Below are 7,500 nucleotides of genomic sequence, written 5' to 3'. Positions count from 1 at the left end.
ATTTAAATGAGTGCATAGAGGGTTTAGGAAGAAATGTCAATGTAATAGTACTGGGAGACCTTAATGCTAGGGTGGGAAATGGTCCAATCGATGGAGTGGTTGGGAAGTGTGGAGTTCCAGGAAAGAATCGTAGTGGAGAGTTGATGGTGGAAATGTGTCTAGAAAGAGAGTTGATGATAGCAAATACAGTGTTTCGGAAGAAAGTCAAGCATAAGTACACATGGGAGAGGGTGGTGGAGGGAAGGGTGGTAGATAGAGCGCTAATGGACTATGTAGTGGTAAATAGGATTATGATAGGAAGAGTTAAGGATGTACATGTGCTAAGGGGAGAGGGTGGGGGAATATCAGATAATTTTTTGGTGGAAGGTAAGCTGAGAGTGGAGGATAGATGGAGAAGGAGGAAAGGGACAAAAGGTAGGGAGGTTCTTAGAGTGAACTCCTTGAATGAAAAGGAAAAGGAGAAGGAGTACGAAAAGAAGCTGAAGGAGGAGTGGGAGGGAGTAAAGGATAGAGCAGAGATGGGTGTGGAGGAGGAATAGGGATGGTTCAAGGAGGGAGTCTTAAAGTGTGCAAGGATGGTGTGTGGAACAAGAAGGACAGGGGGAAATAGAAGAAAGGGTAGTGAATGGTGGGATGAGGAAACAAAGAAGGTTGTAGAAGAGAAGAAGCGAGCATTCACAGATTGGTTACAAAAGAGGACAGGGGAGTCATATGAGACGTACAAAGAAAAGAAAAGAGAAGTAAAGCAAAAGGTAAAGGAGGCAAACAGGAGAGCAGATGTGAAATGGGGTAGGAGTATGACAGAAAATTTTGAAAGTAATAAAAAGATGTTTTGGAAAGAAATTAAGAGAGGAAGAGGAGGCGAATCAAGTAGGGAAGAAAAGGTAAAAGGTACAGATGGAGAGATGATAATGGAAGAGATGGCAGTGAGGGGAAGATGGGCAGAATATTTTAGGGAGTTGCTGAATGTGAAGGAGGATAGGGAAGGAAAGATAGCTGCAGTGGGAAATGCGAAGAAAATGAGAGTGATGAGTGAGGAGAATGGAGGAGAAATAAGGAAGGATGAGGTGAAGGCAGTTGTAAAGATGATGAAAGCAGGTAAGGCACCTGGTCTGGATGGATGCCATGCAGAATGTCTGAAAAAGGGAGGTGCAGTGATGGTGGACTGGTTGGTGAGGTTATTTAATGTTTGCTGGAGAGAGGGTAGAGTACCGGAGGACTGGAGAAGTGCCTGTATAGTTCCTCTTTACAAGGGAAAAGGGGACAAGTGTGAGTGTAGTAATTTCAGAGGGATTAGCCTGTTGAGTGTAGTAGGGAAGGCTTATGGGAGGATCTTAATTGAGAGGATTAGGAGAGGAACAGAAGGAGTAATTGGTGAGGAACAGTGTGGATTTAGGACGGGTAGAGGTTGTGTAGATCAGATCTTTGTGGTAAGACAGATATGTGAGAAAGCTATAGGAAAGGGGAAGGATGTTTTTTGGGCTTTTATGGATCTGGAAAAGGCTTATGATAGGGTAGACAGAAAGGCACTGTGGGAGGTTATGCAGATTTATGGGATAGGAGGAAAGCTTTTGGGAGCTGTCAAGAGTTTTTATGAGAGTAGTAGAGCATGTGTTAGGATTAGAAATGGAGAGGAGTGAGTGGTTTGAAGTAAAGGTGGGACTTCGTCAAGGATGCGTTATGTCGCCCTGGCTGTTCAACTTATACATGGATGGGGTGGTGCGAGAGGTGAATGCTAGGGTAGTGAGTCAGGGATTGGAGATGGTTAAAGAAAATGGAGAAAAGTGGGAGGTAAGCCAGCTGTTGTTTGCGGACGACACTGCGCTTGTGGCAGGGTCAGAGGAGGGATTGAGGAAGCTGGTGGCAGAGTTTGGGAGAGTATGTGATAGAAGAAAGCTAAAGATAAATGTGGGTAAAAGTAAGGTGATGAGATGTACAAGGGGTGAAAGTGGCAGTAGACTGGAAGTGAACATTAAGGGAGAGCGACTGGAGGAAGTGGATAGTTTTAGATACTTGGGTGCAAGTGTAGCAGGAAAAGGTGGAGTGAAGGTGGAGGTAGAATGTAGATTGAGAGAAGCGAGTAAATGCCTTGGTGGTTTTAAAGAGTGTAATGAGGAATAGACATTTGGGAATGGATGCGAAGAGGAGACTGTATGAAGGAGTGATTGTGCCAACAGCACTGTATGGGGCAGAAACGTGGAACATAAGAGAAGAAGAGAGAAGGAACTTGAATGTGTTTGAGATGAAGTGTCTGAGAAGTATGATGGGGGTTACTAGGCTGGATAGAGTGAGAAATGAGGAGGTGAGGAGGAGAACAGGGGTGAAAAAGGATTTGGGAGATAGGGTTGATGAAAGAATATTAGGATGGTTTGGACACATGGAAAGAATGAGTGAAGAAAGACTAGTAAAAGAGGTATGGAAGGCAGATGTGGAGGGAGTGAACATGAGGGGACGTCCTAGGATGAGGTGGATGGATGGGGTGAAGGGGGCTTTGGGGGAAGAGGGGAATGTCTGTTGAGGAAGGAAGGGAGAGGACGGAAGACAGAGGTGAGTGGAGAATGGTTGTATATGGATGATGTTGTGACTGCATGAGGAGGAATGGGCGGGGGTGGGGGGTGGGGGGTAGTATGTGTGAGTAAATTTTGACGCAGCCCGAAGGGATTTCTCCCCGTCCTCGCCTTATATGCAAAGGGGGACGGAGAGGGGGGGTCGCCGATTAAATGAAGCGGCCTTGCTGTGGATGTGCTGTGTCTTGCGACACTGCTTCTGACCCAGGGCGGTGGGCAGGGTGCAGGGATGACCCGTCATCCAGGAGGTGCTCAGATGAGAGGAAGGGTGGGAGGGGTGTGGAGTGTATTTAGGGATGAAATGGGTGGGAGTGTTTTTGTGCCTTTCCCTTTTTGGCTACCTCCCTTGTAAGGGGGAAAAAGCCTTGGTATATGTATGTATGTATATATACAATATATATATATATATATATATATATATATATATATATATATATATACATACATACAACCCCTACCCACATGTGATCAAATCAGGAAAGAGATGAAGAGTTAAGCAACAGGAGCACGCGAGTTCTAATATTTTTACAGCTACTCGCTTTGCGAGGTGGATACGCATGAAAACCTCTATTTGAAATAAGAAATTTATGACCTTAGACTTCCACGCGCTTAGTCGAGTCGAACCATCTACCTTTCTCTTCTCGCCTTTAGACGCTCGCACACAAGTCTTGTTAAAGAATATTTGTCCTTTTATCACTGCATTGCCTTGCAGACAGCTTACGAATGAATTACATCAAGAATATAATGGACGTAGCACTCCATCACTTCCTGTGAAAATGAAAGGTCTCCTCCAATGAGAAATATGTACCTACCCGTGAGAATATATATATATATATATATATATATATATATATATATAGTATATATATATATATATATATATATATATATATATATATATATGTATGTGACTTCTCGCGATGAATAGATGTACCTTTCCCTGAGACGGAGATACCCATGAGAAATAAAGAGGGACATTCCCGTGAGAAATAAAGAGATGTTTTCCCGGGAGAAATGGAGGCATTTCCCCCGCCCCCGCCCACTCCCCCGCTCCCTCTTCCCATCTCCCCATCTCCCTATCTCCTCCCTCTCCCTCTGCATCTCCATCTCCATCTCCCTGTCAATCTTCCTATCTTCCTCTCCATCTCCATCTCCTTCCTATCTATCTCCCTCTCCATCTCACTCTCCCTCTCCCTCTCACTCTCCTCCATCTCCATCTCCCCCCTCCCCCCTCTCTCTCTCTCTATCTCTCTCTTTCTCTCTCTCTCTCTCTCTCTCTCTCTCTCTCTCTCTCTCTCTCTCTCTCTCTCTCTCTCTCTCTCTCTCTCTCTCTCTCTCTCTCTCTCTCTCTCTCTCTCTCTCTACCCACTTATCCATACTCTTCGTCACCTTTCGAAACCGCAATGGCTTCGGTGTCGTCCTGAAGGATTTCCTCTAATTTAATCTTTATGTCAGAGCACAATAGGGATACGTTACCTCGTCCTTCGAAGGGAAGATATTCATCCGTCTTCGTATCCTCATCCACGTCGTCTGTCACTCCTTCCTTCTCATCTTCTTCTTACTGTACGTTTTTCTTTTCATCCTTCTCCTTTTCCTCTTTTTTTTCCGTCCTTCCCTTTTCCTCGGCCTCCTTTGTCTCCTCTGTTTCCTCCTGCCTACTGTGTTCCCTTTGCCTTGCCCTCTGTAATATATTTCTCCAAATCCTTCCCCTCCCTCCCATTCTTTTCCTCCCTCCCATCCCATACCTCTCCTCCCTCCCATCCTTCTCCTCCCTCCCATCCTTCTCCTCCCTCCCATCCTTCTCCTCCCTCCCATCCTTCTTCTCCCTCACCTTCCTCCCTCCCTTCCCCTCCCTCCCCTCCCTCCGTCCTCCAGCTCTGGATATTCGTCTTCATTTCCCATCTACTGCCCCTCCTTTGGCTTCCCGGGACACTCAGCTTGAATTGTCCCAAATTGCGATGTATCAGCAGTTCTTCCCTACCCACCTTCCGTCCACAGGAATTTTGAACTACTTCGACCTTCGAGGAAGGAGGGAGGAAGGGAGGGAAGGAGGGAGAGAGGGAAGGAAGAAAGAAAGGAGAGAGGGAAGGAAGAAGAAAAGGAGGGAGCGAGAGGGGATGTCTTTTATCAACATCAGTAATCAATTCTGGCGTCCCACAATCTTAGTCCCTTCAATTTTTTTTATTTCATATTTCTTATTTGTTTATCTATATCTTTTTTTATTGCCTGACAGACAAATAAGGCCAATTTTATTCAATAGGAAAAATATATCTTGTTGACAATAATTTTGATTGGTTAAAAAAAATAAGTAGATTACGTTGTTCATGAAAAAATAAAATAAAATGGCTTGTCCCAGGGGCACACACAACAATTTTAAAATCACTAATGTCATGCATCATGCGTCATGAAAATTATGAAAAATTTATGCAGTTAAAATTCTGTACCCTCCGAATTACCTGGGTAACGTGACACAAATGCAGAATGCAAAAAGTGACAAACTTGTAACTGGATGTCATGGAGAAAAAGGACAATGTTTGTCTGTTTTATTTATTCAAATGATTTTGTGTTTCATTAGGTTGCTAATGTATTACTAGGGAGAGTCTAGTACAATGGTTAGGTTAGGGTAACATGGATGTTTAATAATATGCATTCGAACAGTTTTTCATACTGGATGTATGCTAGCTAATACCATATCATCGCATTACCATATCATGGTATTACCATATGATACCACATCATGGTATTACCATATCATGCTAATGCCATATCATGGTATTAGCGCTTCACACACATTATATATAAAAATTGCACTATACTGTATGGACACAAATATATATATATATATACAGTATATTAATATAGATTCATATATGGGAAGTTTTAATGTAGCACATTTGTAAAATAAGACTTGTTGACCCACTGTCGGAGAATGAGATAAGATGAACAGAAAATCTGTATATTTCGGCCACTTTCTTTGGTCCTCTTCAACAGATAGTCAAAATTTACAGATTTTCTGTACATCTTATCTCATTTACAGTGGGTCAACAAGTCATATATATATATATTTTTTTATACATATATGTATATATAATATATATATATACATATATATAAATATATATATATATATATATATATATATATATATACATGTATGTATATATATATGTATATATAATATATATATATACACATGTATATATATATCTTTATATATATATATATAATATATATATATATATATATATATATGTATATATATAATATATGATTTACTTAAAACTTTATCTTTTCAGAAGTGGCGAGAGGCCTTATACGATTGACTCAACAAATCTCTTTGGATATTTATTTCTTAATCTATTTTTTGACCTATTTGGTTATTGTAATGATTCTCATAGATTAAGCCAAAATTTCATGTTATCGAAATAGGGCTATTTCCCCAAAATTTGATTACATACAGTCAGTACTTTTCGAAATGGTATCGAATTGATAATTAATTTTTAACTGCTCTACGTTCTCTAATATACTCTAGATTCTTTTTTAATTGAATCAAGATTTCTAACTTCTAGATTATTATATCCCACATATTTGTATTATTGAATAAACACGTTTGTTTTATTGTTGGACCTAAGATACGAGAGTAAAGATTAGTTGTGTGTATTTAAAACAACATTTACAAAGGACAAGTATTTGGGCAAATAACTAACAGAAGGTTTGCAAATAGTGAGAGATCAGAAAGAGAAAACACAGATGACTGTTCCTACAATAGCAAAAACAAACATGTGACTGTTTCGTTTGTTTTGGATAATCACTCAAATTGGCAAATTCGTGTTATTAATAAAGTCTCCCATTACAAAGAATATTCATCACAACAAACGCAAAATAATGAAGAAAAATCGATAATTTATGTAAACTGTAAATTTTGAATACTATTTTTTTATATAGGAGATTAGTGGCAAAGATATTAATATAATGTTTTTAGGTTTTCAAAAAAAATCCGTTGATAATTAACATTTGAAAAGGTAAATATCGACTTTTTCATCTCCTAAAAAATGAGTATATTACTCCAAAATGCATTTGCACGTCTAGACACGAAAAAGACTTTTATTTTCTTGTGCTCTTCCTCTTCTTCCTTTTCTTCTTCTTCCTCTTCCTCCTCCTCTTCCTCCTTTCCATTATTCCTTTTCCTCCAGATCTCCATCTTCTCCTTTGCCCATCAATTTTCTCCTGCCTCCTTTCTTTCATTAAGCTCTCCATCCTTCCTTATTACTCCGTTCTTTTCCCTTCTCAACCCCCTCTCCTCCACTTCTACCTCTACCTCCAACTCTACCTCCACCTCTCCCGCTACCTCTCCCTCCTCCTCCCCCTCCACCTCCATCTTCGCCCCATCTTACTCTTATTCCTCGTCACCTTCCCCCATTCCCTTCCCTTCATTCATTCTCCATCTCAACCTCCCCTCCCCTCCCCTCCCCCTCCCCCTCCCCTTCCCTCTCCTCCCCTCCCCCTCCCCTTCCCTCTCCCCTTACCTAATGCCCCTCCCCTCTTCCCCCCTCCACACTCACCACTCTCCTCCTCTTTCCCCCTCCTCTTTCCTCCTACCGTCATTCATTGTGCTTCACATCGATTTTGTCTGTACTTCTCCACCCTCGTTATTTAAGCATCTATGTTCTGAATCGTGGGAGCATAAGACATATAGGTCGTTCTTCGTATTGGGAATTATCAAAGTTTCCAACTTCCTTTATTCGAAACTGAAAGTTGCGAAATGTATAGGACACCAGAAGTACTCTGTAACATTCTAGTATGGTTCTGATAGGTAACTGTTTCGAATAAAGGAGAGCTCCGAAATTTACAGACTCCTAATAGAGAGAAGTGTCTGGGCCAACTCAATTTAAGATACATACACCAGTAGGCAGCTGGGACAAATCCGATGAAA

Source organism: Oratosquilla oratoria, chromosome 42, assembly GCF_046742065.1.
Source record: "Oratosquilla oratoria isolate Oo_2021 chromosome 42, ASM4674206v1, whole genome shotgun sequence".
In the NCBI taxonomy this organism is placed as follows: domain Eukaryota; kingdom Metazoa; phylum Arthropoda; class Malacostraca; order Stomatopoda; family Squillidae; genus Oratosquilla; species Oratosquilla oratoria.
Note: the sequence above shows the minus strand (reverse complement) of the source record.